Here is a 16697-nt window from a genome sequence, read left to right as displayed (position 1 = left end):
TTAATGTTAAATTTAAAACTGCCATAACCCACCCTGGGACCTTCTGGAGAAGGGCAGCTAATAAATTTGATGATGATACCGATGATGTTTGTGTGCACGCCAGCCTTACTAACTGCCTGCACGTCTGGTGTATGAGAGTTGTATGCATGAGTATGTGACTGCATCTATGTGTGAGAGAGGGAGGGAGGGAGATAAAGACTGTGGTGTACCTAGCATCTGGTGCATATATGTTTGTGACAAGTTGTGGGGAAACAGAGGCATATGCGTTTTTATTTTGGGGGTTACTTTTTGCTTTGCCCCACCCCACCCCTTTGCTCCTCATTGGAATGCGGCCTCTGGAAGAATTGACAACTTCCAGTCCAGCCTTCAGACTGAACTAGATTCCTCACTTCTGCTATATGGTGACCAGCAGGGGACCATCGACCTGTGGCTGAGTAGATGCTGTGCATGCTGAAGGTCCCAAATGGAGCCCTGGCATCTGTAGTGCAGAAGATGAGGTAGTAGGTAATGTGAAAGCTTTCAGCCTCAGACCCTGCAGAGATGCTGCCAGTCAGAGTAGACAATAACACTAGGCTAGATGGGATCATCTGTATGTGTTCAGTAGGAATGAATGTCAATTTTGGTTTCTCGTGTTTCCAGTCTTAAATTCAGTTCTTCACATTTCCACATCGGTTTGTGATTTTTAAAAAGAAGTCCTCATGAGAATCCGTCAGCATTTTAATGCACCTTTCTCCTAAGATACTCATGTTAATGCATTTTTTCCCAAATATAATGCATTTTTTATATGTTCTTTTCACTCCTATATGCATTTCTTTGCGCATTTTAGGCTAATATATGCATTTTTTGGTAAACATCACTTGGCTGAAGAACTGCACCACAAAATCCAGAGAAGTGTAAACTTTGAAGGATGGCTGCTCTTTGGTTCACATATCATTTCAGAAAGTGCAGTTTGGTATGTTTGCCTTGAAATGTGAACTGGAATAAATTGCTCCCCCATCCTGAGTGTTCAGATGCCACCTACTAATTGGAGATTCTGCCTTGGACTGTAAATTGGTGCAGGGGAGCCTTTGCTAGTGGCAGCCTCAAGCACAGAATTCATTGTCATCTTTGTTTCTTCTTCCCTACCCCTAAAATGCGTATCTGGGACATTTTAAGCCTTCGGTGGGTTTTTTTTTTTTTGCTTCAAAAATGGTAAGTGGCAACTGGCTGACATTTGGGGACATTGTATGGGTGACAATTTGTGACAATGTCCTGAAAAGACTACCCCGTAGGTCTACTTATGTGTAAATTGCACAATGAAAAGTTCACCAGGAGCATGGCTTTATCCCACAAGTCTGGATGAAGGGAGAGCTGAAGTAAACTAATCTCAAGCCCAATCGCTGAAGAAGTCCCTTATCTTATTTCACATTGGCAGAAGTCTAGCCACAGCAACAAGCCAATGAATGAAGAAAACTGTGTGTGCCTGAAGGGATCCGAACATGTATTCAGGCAACTCAGTCTTCAGCTCCAATGCAGATCCCCTCTTTGCATGATCAGGACTAGTGGTGATAGGGTCATAACATGACTTCTGCAATGGATGAGAAGAGTTGTGTCATCACCAGGGAGATCGCAGAGTCACAGACACTACCCAAAAGACATTAGTACAGAGACAAGGAACATATGGTCCAGCAGATGTTGTTGGACTCCAACTCCCATCAGCCCTAGCTAGCATGACCAATGCTCTGAAAGGCCACAGAATGGAATGGTCAAAGATGGAGTCCAGCAACATCTGAAAGTAGTAGTGGCTGGCAGAGTGGTGTGGGCACAGTGGTGTTGCTTACTTGGCTTCCCAATGCCATACCCCACTGCTGGTTAGCAAGGGGGGGGAGGCAGCAGGGATCTTGGCATGGTACAGGTGAGCAGTGGAATCAAACTCACACATTTGTCTCTGCACCCGCATCACACGGAGCTTTTTGCTGTCCCACTGTAGCTCTTCTCCCCCTTGGTAATCAGCAGCACAGCATTAAGAAACCAGAAAAGCAACACCCCCCTGCCAGCACTGCACCGCCAGATGCTGCAGTCTGGAAGGCCACTATAACACCCCAATGAAGATCTTCCTTCATTAACCCCCAAACCCAGCTTTGTTTGTTCTGCCCACACCACCTGCCTGATTTCTCCCTTCGGCATCCCCATCTTTGCTACCCAGCACTACCACACCTCTTAGTCTAACATTTCTCAGAATCCTGTACTTAAAAGAGTTTGCTAAGCCATTTGGTCAATATTTCACATGGGAGGAGATGGGAAGGGATGTTAGCAGTCATGGCTCCTTAATCCTCTGTTGACTTAAGTCATGTAAAGCAAAATGATTAAGAGCTCATGCCATCCCTTCACTGGAACTCATTGCAAATGTTTTGTGTTGTTTCAGGTGTGAGGAACCTTTAGCTCTCCAGATATTGCTGAATTACAACTCCCATCAGCCCCCGCAAGCATGGCCAGTGGCCAGGGATGATGAGAGTTGTAAGCCAGCAACATCTAGAGGGCAAAAGGTTCACCGGACCAATGTTATTTGATGCCTTATGCTGTATGCTACTCTGAGGGCCTAGGCCAGAGGTGGAATTGCAGCCCTCCAGATATTGCTGAACTACATCATCTCTGAACATTGACCATGCTGGCTGAAGCTGATGGGAGTTTGTGTCTAACAACATCTCATAGCTTCCCTGTCCTTGGCCTAGGCTGAAGAGTGGCTAATACGTGTTGTAATCAAACTGTGGTCTGTAGACCACTACTGATCCAGAACCTCCATTCAGATTGTCTGCTGAAAGGTTGCAGAAACAGTCAAGGATATCTTTATTTGGCCCTGCAATGGATTTGGTTTTTCTGACAATGGAGATTGAGACCATTGTGACCAGAGTGAGATTTATCAAGCAGGCTACCAAGACTCTGGAATAGGGGCTATGATTTTCATAATATGTTGCTGCTGCCATTTGCTATTTCCCCCCTTAAAAATTAACAGTTAAAGGGGTCCTTCTCAGCAGCCCATGTTTTTCATGGGACTTGATGGACCCAATGGTATAGCATGTGCTTTGCAAGCGAAAAGGTCCCAGGTTCAGTCCCCAGCATTTCCAGGAATGGTTGGGTATAATTCCTGAAGAGCGGCTGCTAATGTAGACAAAGAAGGTGGAACCTTTTTTTTTTCTGTTGAGGGCCACGTTCTCTCAGGGTGGTATGCTGGGGCCACACTGATGGCTTCCTTTTCCATCTTGTCCAACAGGCTTCCAGGGGACTGACAGATCACTCTTTCCAGAGAGCTGACTCGATCATTTGCAGAGGATTTTTGAAATCAGGCTAAGAGGGCCATAAGTTGCTCACCCACTGTGTACACAATATCGAGCTAAATGGCTCAATGAAAATGTTGACCCAATGTGTAGCAGCTGTAAAACAGGTAAATTCCATGGGCTGTACACAACCATATCCTACTCAGAGTAAACCCACTGAAATTAATGAACCTAATTTAGTCATGTCTGTTATCTTTGATGGGTCTGCTCTGAGCAGGACTAGCATTGAGAACCATCATTAGGAAAGGGACTGAAAATAAAAATGCCAGTATCATAATGCCATTATGCAAATCTATGGTGTGGCTGCAGTTGGAATACTGTGTACTGTTCTGGTTCCCACACCTCAAAAAGGATACTGTAAAGCTAGAGAAGGGCAACCAAAATGATCAAGGAGGTGAAGCAAGTCCCCTGTGAGGAAAGGTTAGAATATTTGTGGCTTTTTAGTTTAGAAAAAAAAGGAGTGTAAGGGGAGACATGATAAAGGTATATAAAATTATCAGAATACAAGGACCCAAGGCTGCATGAATGAATGAATGAATGAATGAAGTTGAAGGTTGGAAAATATTTCTTCCATCGTTAAACTATGGAACTCACTAGCAAGGATGTAGAAATGGCCACCAACTTAAGGAGAATAGATTTATAAATGGAAGATAAGGCATGACTACTAGCCATGATGGACATATTCTCCCTCCATATCAGTGTGTCTTTGAATACCAGTTGCTGGGGAGCACAAGCTGGGGTCACATCCTGATTGCAGGTTTTTCAGAGGTATCAGGTTGGCCTCTGGGCTCTTTTTATGTTCTTATGGACCAGTAGTCTGACTCAGTCATCTGACCAAAGGCACTTGTGGGGACAGAGTGGTCAAGTATTTGCCTCACTATTTGCTGGATGCCATATTTATAATTCTTCAAGAGACAGGTTGCTTGAGCCTGTCTAGAGTTTATAAGCAGCCAGACGGTTTCCCATGAGACTTATATTTTACTTAACTCTTAAGGGCAGATGGATCACTGAGAAGGTAACTGTTCCTCTGTAGTAGATGCAACTATCCACCAGGACTTTGCTCAAAGAAGGGTGACCATCTGTGCAGAGCACAAATATGAGGAGTCAAAATGACCAATGGGGGCTGTGACATCATGAAATACTTGTGATCACAGTCATCACTCTGCTTGCAAGGTGTGCAGTGCATGGGAAGACTTGCCCAACTAAAGATCCTGGATAGTGCATCCGGTACAAAAACATGTCTGTTGAAAGCTGTGAGACAAATATTCCCAGCCCCACCTTCTCTCTACATGGGCCTTTCTCCAGTAAAGTCAAATACTACAAATGAGAAAGATTGCAAGATCCCTAATGAAACATCAAGTAATGACATCCACCCAGAATTTGGGACTGACTGGTGCTGTGTCCAATCTGCCAGAGCAAAGAATGCCACTGAAACTCAGCACTGGTTTGTTCATAGCTTGACTCTATTAGATTCATCATGCCCAAATGTGTATTGAACCTAGACTTCAATCCAATGAACTATAATATTGTCAGAATTTAAACTGAGATTGGTTACTGGTTCAGAGAAGGGCCATAGCTCAGTGGTAGAACATCTACTTCGTATGCAGAATGTCCGAGGTTCAGTTCCCAGCATCTCCAGGGATGACTGGGGAAGGCTGATGTTTGAAGCCCTGGAGAACTGCTGCCAGTAAGGGTTGAGAATATTTCTTTATTTTATTTATTTATTATTTTAATATATCCTGCCCTTCCTCCCAGCAGGAGCCCAGAGTGTCAAACCAAAGCACTAAATACTGAGCTGGATGGACCAATGGTCTGACTCAGTAGAAGGATGCTTCCAATGTTCCCAGTTAATTCATCCATATTTTCTGTGCATGTGTGGTCTGTATGACTAGGTATTCAAACGCTGCCGTGTGGCGCATCGTTTTAGTTGCTGTAACCCTTTACTTTCTGAAGGAAATGGAAACATCCCATTTGCAATGCACATGTGCAATGAATTCCTTTCCTTTGACCCTGCAGTTACTCTTTGCCTGATAGGAAGGAGCAGCCTTGTCCTTGGCCAGAGTCCTCAGCATTCTGTAAGTTCCTGCTGCTGCCCATGCAGCTTGTACCACGACAGGAGCTTCATGACGCTTGAGATAATAAACACAGCACTAGGGATGGGGGAGAAATGTGATTCTGTTCACATTTAAAGTTGAATTATATCAAATTCACACTTTCCAAAACAGTATGAGAACCAAAACACAGCCACCCTTCGAAATTCACTTATCTAAATTTTGTGATGCAGTTCTCCAACCAAACACTGTTTTAAAAATACATGTATTCATAGGAAATGTGCTTAAACATGAAATAGATATAGATAATGTGTGTGTGTGTGAAAATAACATACAAAAGGGATTATATTAGGAGAAATTGCTTGCAAAAATGTCTATATTAGTCAAAATTGCATACAAACATATAATTTGAAGAAATTTGCTGAGGAATTTTCATGGGGAGTTTTTTTTAAAAAAATCACAGATTGATGCAGAAATGTGGATAACTGAATTTAAGATTGTAAAAATGAGAAATGGAGAGAGCTGAAAATGACAGATCCTTCCATTCCTATGCAGCACATGTAAAAAAGGTAAAGGTGTCCCCGCACTTCTAGTGCGAGTCATTTCCAACTCTTAGGGTGACGTCTTGCGATGTTTACTAGGCAGACCGTATATATGGGGTGGGATTGCCAGTTCCTTCCCCAGCCTTTCTTTACCCCCCAGCATATGCCAGGTACTCATATTACCGACCACGGATGGATGGAAGGCTGAGTGGACATCGACCCCTTTTACCGGATATTCGACTTCCTCCTTCCGTTGGAATTGAACTCTGGCAGTGAGCAGAGCTTCGGCTGCATTACCGCCGCTTACCACTCTGCGCCACAGAGGATCTTGTAACACATGTAGAAACAGCCAATCAAAGAAGGGATATGTCATGATTCACGATGCATGAGGTCAGTCAGAAAGGCTGCTGTATACCTCTCTCTCACACATACACACACAATGTTCTGCTGCCATAGGATGTCATGCTGTACATGCTGGGGATGGGGGAGACATTTGGGTTTTACATTTTAATGTGAACCAACATAATTCACCCTTCTGAAAACGATACACACAAAGTGAAATATAGCTCTCCTTTGAAATCAGCAATTCTCTGAATTTTGCAGTCAGCTCTTCTACCCAAAAAAAGGTGTACCAAATTATTAGGGGGAAGTGTACAGAAAAATGCATACGGTCATGAAAATAACATACAAAAAATTTCATAGAAAATATGTGCATAAAGACTGAACACCCCTCCCCCCAAAAAAGCTGATGCAGAAAAGTAGCAAGTTGAACTTCAGACTGGAAAAATGAGGAAGTGAGACAAACCAGTATTTATTTATTCATTTGTTACATTTATACCCCACCTTTCTTTCACCATAGAACCCAAGGCAGTATACATTTGGTTCCCAGGCAGACTCTGATCCAGGTAAAGACCAGACCCACGTCTGCTTAGCTTCAGCCAAGTGGTGCCCGCATGTGCCTTCAGACTATCGCCTGAGCCTGAAATTGACAAATTAGTCCATGGACCCATCATGAGTTGCAGGCTTTGCAGAATCAGGTTATAGTCAAGAAAATAAAAGTGGATCCAAGCTTGCTTCTCACTCTGGTGTAATCAGGAAACTGCTGCTGTAATATATCCAGAATGACTCAAATTAGACAGGAATTAATTTTATGTTGGGTGTTTCCTGCTTACTGCAGGGTAACAGACCATGCAACTGGCCTTAGGCATCTCTGTTTGCACTTTTATGAGCTGTTAGTATTATGATTATCAGTGGAGCTGGCAAAACAGTTATTGCTCTGTTTACTTTCTCCCCATAAGCCAATAACCCTTATCTTTAACTCACACAATTAAAGCAATTGCAGTTGTGCAATCAGCATAAACTACTTCCTATTCCTTCCTGATTCATATAATCCCCAAACAGCTCCATTTGTGAAGGAAACATTTCAAAGTCAGGAGGGCAACAAAAGTTTCCCCAGCTGACTCAAGGCTTCTTTCAGAGCCAAACTCCATTGTCCAAATCTCAGTTATCTGTAAGGATATATTACTATCCCATAGTTTGATCCACAAACCGTCAAGCACTCACAGAAGACTAAGAAGCTCTCACACCAAATGCCTGCTTCTGCTGCCTCCCACACCATCACCTTCCCTGCCCTCCAAGACCATGATCTATGGCTGGCATCAGCACATGGCATTCCTGGGCAGCTGCCTGAACCCTGCAAGGGCCCCACATTGACGCCTTCCCTAGACCCTTTCTTCCCTCCCCAACAGGTGCTGTGAACATCGGGCTTCTGAGTTTAGTTGACTTTTTAATTTCTCACAATGCTCCTGATGTTTCATCACTCTGGGGGCATTATGGGAAATCCCACTGGGGTCCTCAGCCATCTGACACTGCTCGGAATGCAACTGCAGCCTCGGAATGCAACTGCAGCCATCTGACACTGCTCGGAATGCAACTGCAACAATGACCTGCTGCTGGCTTTCACTGCTGCCAGATAAGGCCACCAGAGCCCACCAGTAGAGGAGAGGGTCCACTAGAGTGCATTTTGCCCTCAAACTTGGTGCTGGCCCTGGGGCACAAACTTAGCTGTGAAGCCACAGATGGAGAAAGCAGCAAACCCAGAGATCATATTTTTTCCAGAGGTGATGGGACTGGTCCTTTCCCCTCCAAACTTTGTGGTACATATGCAGGGCCAGCGCGAGGCATGACTGGGTCCTTGGGCACCTGCCTGCCCTGGGCACGCAGCTCCTGCCTGTTCCACCTACCTCTCTCCTGTCTTCTGCTGCTGCTTGTGCTGTGTGTGCAGGGCTGCAATCAACCAAGATGGCAGCAGAGGCTTCTCTAAGGGGCTGATGCCCCCACCGCCATCTTGGTTGATGGCACACATGTGCGGTATGCTACGTGCATGCACATACCTGCTATCAACCAAGATGGCAATAGAGGCATCAGCCCCTTAAAGAAGCCTCTGCCACCATCTTGGTTAATGGTAGCCCAGCACATGCAGTGCATGCAGCAGCAGAAGACAGGAGAGAGGTAGGTGGAGAGAGCGAAAAGGCGGGCAGCCTGGAAGCTCCCTCCCTGCAATCCATGGCAGGAACCCTGCCATGGATCGCAGAAGGGGAGCGCTACTCTCCCACCCTGATGAGGGGGCCCCTCAGGGCCGCAGGGGCCCTCAGCCAGGGCCCAACCTGGCCTCCCTTTGGTGCCGGCCCTGTACATATAATTTGAAAGGGGTTTAAGGGAGATTGACTGTGATGCACAAGGGATACACATAAGAACATCACAGGCCTTGGGATCCAATGACAGTTTACATTAACCAACCCGCACCCTGCATTCTTCATCTGAGGCCCTTCTCCGTGTACCCTGTCCAAGGGAAGTACGGAGGGTGGCAACATGAGAATGGGCCTTTCCACTGGTGGGTCCCCGCTTGTGGCATGCTCTCCCCAAGGAGGTATGCCTGGCACCATCATTATCTATTTTTAAGAGCCAGGCAAAAACCTTTCTTTTTACCCAGGCTTTTGGCCCTTACTTTGAAGAGCTTTAGGTATCAATGGCCTCTTTTAAGCGGCAAGGCCTGTCTTTATTTGTACTGATCTGTTTTTTAAGTTGTGTTGTGTTGGTTGTTTTAATGGGTTTTATTCTTATTGTTGTAAATCACTTTAGGTTGCTTTGCATGGAAAGTGTAATAATAACAACAACAAACAACAACAATAAATAAATAACTGTAGCTCAGTGGTAGAGTATCTGCCTTGCATGCAGAATGTCCCAGGTTCAATCCCTGGCATTTCCAGGTAGGGCTAATCAGCATAGACCACAGGTGGGGAATCTTTTGGCTAGTGAGGACTTGGTTATCTGTCCCCAGCCCCACTGACCAACTTTGACACATGGGTGCACCACTTGCACAATGCTTCCCAAGTCCTGACAGCAGCTGGTTGTTGGGCAGCTGGGAACTGCAGCGCAAGGGGCTTTGCCAGCCCTTTGTGTGGCTCTGTGGAAGGGCAAAGCTCTTTCCAATGGGCTTGAACTCACAGCCTATCAGCTGATTGGTGGTGAGTTCAAGCCTGATTTCTGCAGAGATCAGCAGCCATTTCAGTGCAAACTGTTTTGTGCTATTGGAGCAAGGCGCGCTCCCACTGACTATCAGTTGATAGCCAGTGGGAGCATGTCTTGCTCCAGTACAGAAGCCACTGAGAGCTCACTTTAAGCTTCTGATTGTTCTTTTGGAACCATATCAGTACCTGCCCGATATCTAACATTCCATAAATGTCAGGTGAGGAGTGGGAGAGCATGGTTTATGAGAAATGATCTCGCAGGCTGAATTGGGACCCCTGCCAGGCCACATTTGGCCCATACGTTGTAGGTTTCCCACCCCTGACATAGACAGTGCTGAGCTAAATAAACCAATGGTCTGATTCCCCAAAAGATACGTTTCTGTGCTCTGAGTAGGGATAGAAAGATCTGTCTGTTTCGGTTCTCTCAGTTTCTCATTTTTCCAGTGTTAAATTCAGTTCTCCACAATTCTGCAGCAATCTATGAATTTTTTAAAAAAAGAATTCTCATGAAAATTCTCCACCATTTTAGTGTGAATTTCTCCAAATAAGCACATTTTTGTGGGCAGTTTTGACAAAGGTACATTTTTGCAAGCAATTTCTCGTTTTTTCATGCCTTTTTTGCATGTTATTTTCACTCATGTATTCATTTTAATGCACACTTTCCCCTAATATATGCATTTTTGTAAATGCTGTTTAGTTGGCAGACTGCATCCCAAAATTCTAATAAATGCTAATTTCTAAGGACGGCTGTGTTTCGGTTGTCATATTGTTTCGGAAATTGCGAATTTGATAAATTCTGCTTGAAATGTGAACTGAATCGAAATTCTCACCCATCCGTAGTTCTGAGGTGCAGAAGACTTGCTTGTGTGCAGAGGAACCTTTCCGTGCACATTAGGTCATAGCTTAAAAGCCCAATGTTATTCCGTTCCTGTGTAACAAAAGTCTGAGAGTTTCAATTATTCTGTTGTTTGTGGCTCCATGACAAAGCTCTTACTGGGGAATTTACATTGCTTGTAAATCACGGTGTAAGTTTACATTACCAGAGCAGAGTTAAACAGAAACTTCTCCTGTGTTAGCTGAAGGCGTAAGACAAATAAAGCACCTGTCTTTGTTTGTCTAACACCTTCCCACTGAAGCCTAGAGCTATACTTCTCAGGGCTCCTGACCAAACCACACTATTCCTTTCTCCGCTTCTGGAACCGTGAAAGGTATCGGTTGCAATTTCCATGCTGGCTTACTTGCAAAATTAATAAAATTGCATCTTGCTTCTAGAAAAAAGCCCTATTAATCATGACGCAAGTGGGACCTGCAACCAAATGTTGCAGTGTGGAATGCTGTTGTTCACTGTTCCAGTCATTCATGCTGTCTGCCACAACACTATTCCATTCTCCCTATGCATCTTCAGACAGATGCAGTCAAAACTAGATCCTGCAAGCCGGAAAGGTCGCCCATCCCTGTTCTAGAGAGAGCCTGGGGAAGTGGCTGAACCTTGCAGACGAATGATCTCCAGCAACTCTCACTGTCAAAATTTTGAGAAGCCAAAAATAGGGACATCATAGGACAGGGTAGCCAATCAGTGGCCCTCCAGATATTGTTCAACTCCAACTCCCATAAGCCTCAGCCAGCATGGCCAGTGGTCAGGGATAATGGGAGTTGTTGTCAAACATGATGTTGTAGAAGAAGCAATTTACCAGGGATAGGGTTTTTAGAAAAGAGACTGCCTCAAGTAAGTAAAGTTAGTTATAGCATTAGGAAATTCCAGGGCTGCTGCTTCTGACGCACGTTCTCTTTGTCTTGCCTGCACTCAGGTTGTCGGGTGATGTGGGTTTTCCTTAGGTTTGCTTGTCTGTCAGCATTTGAGATCACCACTATTAGCATTTTGTCATCTCTTACAATAGCCAGACAATTATATGCTTGGTGTGCACTTATTTCTCATAAGTAAAGAGGGGTGGAGTGGCAGGAAATGTGTTCAACGCACACACAAACAAACACACCTTGAATTCTTTGAACAATCCCTACAATCAACTTGTCAGATACAGTATGGGCATTTTTCTAGTTAGGGGAGAAAAAAAACCCCTTCGTTTTGCCTTGATCTCTATATTTCATTTCCTGGAATGAAGTCTGATTTTTTTCCCTGTCTACTGACTTCACTCATTGACTAAAAACACTGTAAGTTGGCAGCAGGCGTGTTTCTCACAACACTGTCGGAGAGGACAGTGCTTGAACATTCCACCTCATAGAGACATTTTTTTAACTGAGAGTCGGGAATTCGAGCCAAATAGTATTTCAAATGGGCATCTGGTGGCATGGTTAGAACCTGAATAAAACTCAGCTGACCAGGCAAAATAGCAACCCCAGCCTAGAATGCTGGTGATCCCTTGAGATGGTCAGCTTTTGGCTGCAGTCCCTTTCATTCATGGCTAAACCTTGAAGTTCACCCCAGGATTGGGGAAGCTGGGGTCCTCCAGATGTTGCTGGACTACAGCTTCTATCCTCCCTGATGGTTGGGGCCGATGGGAGTTGGAATCCAACAACATCTGGAGAGCCACAAGTCCCCCATCCCTGTTATAGCCCATGTCTTACGTCCTGCTATACAATAGACGTGGAGAAGCTGTGGCCCTCCAGATGTTGTTGGACTTCAACTCCAATCAGGCCCAGCCAGCATGGCCAGTGACAGGAATGATGGGAGTTGTGGTCCAACATCTGGAGGGCTGCCAGTTCAGTTCTCCTCAACTACTCTTTCTCACCACTGAATATATTCTTGAAGAAGTCGTCCTGCCAGATCACGTGAGCAAGGGGTCCCCAACCTTTCTGGACCAGTGGGCACATCTTGAATTTCAAGAGAGTACTGCGGGTGACCGTTACAAAATGGCTGCTGAGGGGAGCAGGGCATAACACACAGAGAATACTGTCATGGTGAAGCTTTCTCCATTATTGTATTTCTATACTAGAAAATGTTTAACATGTTGAATTTCTGCCTTCTACATAACTGCTAAAGGCACAAGAACCATGGTTTTTCCCCAGTGCCAACCCCAAACCAAAGCCTAGGCTGTCATCCTCTACCCATCCTGGTTGCTAGGGAAAAATGAAGGGCCAATCATGGAGATTCCAAGGACTAGAAAAGAAGACAATGGGTTGTATTCAATTCAGTCCTGCTCAGAGCTGGCCCATTAAAATTAATTAAGATTACTTAGTCATGTCTGTGAACTACAACGCGGCTACTCTGAATAGGACTCTCATTTAATACCACCCAGAAGAGTGCACTGAAGGGAAGGTAGAAACAACACCTCTTTAGGAAGGACCCCAGGGATTCCTACTGCCTGGTGTCCTAACAAGTCACGTATCGGTCACAGCTCTGAATTCACTCACTGGCTAAAAACACTGGCAGGTGGGAGCAACCAGACTGTCTCTTTTGACAGAAATCACTAAAAGGGGTACCTGTACCTTTTGCTTCATAACTTTCTCTAGGAGGGCTAGAGATTTATATTTTAAATGAAAGCTCAGCATCTGGGGCCCCAGTTCAGTGAAGACCAGAAGCAGGATGGCAACCCATTTGACAGGCATTTTGGCTCTCTGGGATTTCAGACAGGGGCCTCTCCCAGTTCTACCTGTAAACTACTGTTCCAGCCATGTGCTTTAAATGTGAATTAAATGTGCTTTAAACATATGTTATGGATGTGACCGTAGTTAGCAAGTCCGGTGCAATGATCAACCCTCCCCCAAGGGTTACTAGAAACCACAGGATATAGATCTGAGGACTAAGCTAAATCAAGGTATCCCATTCCAAACCAGGAGATTCTGGTGAGGTGGCTGCCAAGTTAAACAAACAAGCGTGGAAGCCAAATGTCATGGGTTTGTCTGAAAGAAGATTCAGGATTTCCCTGGACTGTGCCCAGATTGGGAGTCTGTCTGAGGCCTGCATGGGTCATTCTGGGCCCAAGAGCCAACATTTGTTCATCATTGTTTGGAAGAAGGAGAGCGGAACCAGATGGTGCCTTGAGGGAACGTTGTAGTTGGCAAATAATCTCCTTTTAACATAACATGATTTACAGTATAAGAATCATGGAAATGAAAGGAAAATGTGAACACGGGAAGAAATGATTGAAGGGAAGAGGGTATTTAGGAGAATTACAGATGAAACCTGTAAGTTTGTTAGTATTAATATATAAGTATTTTTATACAGTTACATGCATTTTTAATGCATCTGTTTATGCTGGTTTCTTTAGGAAACCTGGAGTGCATATATGTATAATTTATGTTGTTTAACTTATATTTTACAGTATATTGCTTTACACTTATATTTTATATTGTTATTTATTTTATATCGCTTTATGCAAAGCATTGTTTTGTGGGACCAACCTCTTTTGCAGAATTTATACTGTCCTGTTCCATTTGGAACGGCTTTACTTATTTTATCATTGTAATGGTTTTATCTGTTTTTATAACTGTATATTCTATTGCTGTAACCTGCCCTGGGACCTTATGGGAAAGGGTGGGTAAAAAATCTCATACATTAATAAAACACTTAGAGGTTTTTGTCAATTAAGTGGTATATAATCTTGTCAAATAATACATAAATGAATAATATTATTTTTATTTATTTATTTATAAGAATATTTTTAAACCACCCACTCATTCAGAAAAAAATGTGGCGGTACACAATAAAATAATAATTAAAACATCATAAAATCATAACATACAGAAAAAATGGCCATCACTGATATAATATTATATGTTATATATGTTATATGCATATAATGTTATATTTATAATATTGTGTATAATAATACATATAATATGTGGGAATTGCATGTGTTTTAGTGGAAAGTGGGGGATAACTTGCTTCTCATTGAGCTCAAGAACAAGATAGGAATTAGAAAAAATCCATGCAGATAAGCTCGACATCGAGATTTACTCACTGGCTGGGGCACTGTAGAGCCTCCTTGCCCTCTTTCTATAATTTTTTGATGTCAACCCTTTTCCTATACAAGTTTTATAGCAGTTTGCAGGCTATTGGCATATAATTAAACACCTCTTGTACTCTTCAGCCGTTTTCTATGTAGACATTTAATGAATGTTTTAATAGTGAATGACGAATGAAAGAGCAATGAAAGAGAAAGGCTTGCCGGGTTATATCATATCTGATGCCAGAATACTCTGTGTGTTGAACATAACCAAAACAAGCTAAGGAGGGCTTAATTGCAGCCCTGTTCTTAGATCATCAGAGCTAAGATAAGGGCTAAAGACAATTGCAGATTTCAAAGCCTGAGATGCTTAATCTGCTCTGAACTACAAAGAACAGTGTACAGCCTAGGGGTGGGGTTCACTGCCTAGTTCCGATCCGTTTGTATTCCAATAGTCCATCGTTCAATCCCAATCTGCCTTTTTTTTGTTCCTGCTTGCTTTTTCACTTGCTGATTTGATCTGCTATCTGGGTTTTTTTGGAGGTGAAAAAAAATTGTGTAATTTTTAACACAAATGCTTATGTAAATCCATGGAAGTTAATGGATAACAGCAATTGTAATTACGAAGATAATTATGTAAAATCGGGGGGGGATTTTTAAAAAGCCGTGCAGATTACAACTGCTGACCACCACAAGAAATCAGTGCCAGTCCAAAAAGAGTGGACTGTCAGATTCAGTCAAAAACCAGTACCAAGTCCAATTTAGCAGATATTCTAGCCAGACCCCTGCAAAAGTGACCTCCACCTGGAAGAACACCCCAGGATCAACAATGTACCTGGCTGCCTGGTTTACAGAGCTAACACCATTCTGATATTCTGAGCAGACTTTGATCAGGACTGCAAAGGACAAGTGAAGAGGGCGACTGGGGCTGCATTCAGTCATGGGGTTTATTGCATTAGGTTTACTGATTATAATGGTAGCACTTTTGTCCTGATTCCTCACATTCCTTTCCCACTGCAGTTCCTGTTGCATTATGAAACTTTGGCTTTTTGATCGGTATGCTACCGTGTCACACTAAACTTCATTCACACCAGTGGGTGTGGTGGTGTGACACAACCATAAACGTCATTGGGCACATGCACCCTTGTCCCTTAATTTCCCCATTAAAACAGTGGGAAAGAACTTTATGCCAGTATACCGCCCCAAATTTTGTCACTTTACCCCCCGCAAAGTTCTGGAGTTGCACATGGATTTTTTTTATGGAGGCAATTAATGCGGAAATGAGTGCTAAACTTCCACTGTATTCCACTAAATTTCCAGAAGTATCCTTTATGTCATGTGAAAGATCAAATAAAACGCAGAAATTGTCAGGCAAGGAAATTGGAAAAATGGAATAAACTGCTATCTGAATGCAGCCTGGGTAACAAACAGCCACCACAGCCTGGCTCCATCTCCCTCTAAACTCCTTAGTTGGTGGCCACCTAAGCTTTTTGAAGGCTGGGCTTTGATACACAACAACACAACCTTCCCCCATCCCTGAATGTGCTCTGCCTGGAGGAATGCCTGCCTCAATCCACTGAAGACCCTATAATACCAAATGGCTGCCCAGTCAACCCAGGAGAGAGGCAATGTGTGTCCTAAAGCCAGTTATTGACTCACTTCTGTTCCCTACTTCCGTCACATCATTGTAGAGTGAAACTGTCAGAACAGAAGAAAGAAAGAAATCGTTAAAATCTGGCTATGTTATGTGTAGCATGAACTTTGGTTTATATCGTCCTCATCACAAGACTGTGTGGTAGGCATGCTTCTGAATACCAGAAGCACAAATGGGAGAAGGCTATTGCCCTCATGCAGGCTTCCCATGGGCATCTGGTTAGCCACTGTGAGGACAACATGCTGGACTAGATAGGCCTTTTGTCAGATCCACCAGGGCTCTCTTTACATGGGGACTTGAGAGATAGAGAACAGTCAACCAAGCCTCTGTCCACGCAATGGTCCATGGCTAAGAACGGACTGGAGCCTAGAACAAAATTCAATTTTTTTTGCCTCTTGATCACTATTCTTCAACCTTGGATCACCAGACATTGTTGGACTGCAACTCCCATCATTCTCAGCCAGCTTAGCCAATGGTCAGGAATGGTGGAAGTTGTAGTCCACCAACAATCGGGCACCCAAGAGCAAAGGATATTCTCTAGATCATATTGTTTCCTTGCTTTCTTGCTTGAACAGAACCATCAAATCTCCCCCCCTTTTCTTTGCATATCCACTGTATTAGCCCCAGCTGTGGGCTGCTTCAAACTGTAAGGATCAGTACCATGGAATCAAGGAGGAAGATTCAATGGTTTACTCTCTATGA

Source organism: Rhineura floridana, chromosome 15 (genome assembly GCF_030035675.1).
Source record: "Rhineura floridana isolate rRhiFlo1 chromosome 15, rRhiFlo1.hap2, whole genome shotgun sequence".
Lineage (NCBI taxonomy): Eukaryota > Metazoa > Chordata > Lepidosauria > Squamata > Rhineuridae > Rhineura > Rhineura floridana.
The sequence above is the reverse complement of the archived record's forward strand: the minus strand, read 5'-3'. Positions refer to the sequence as shown.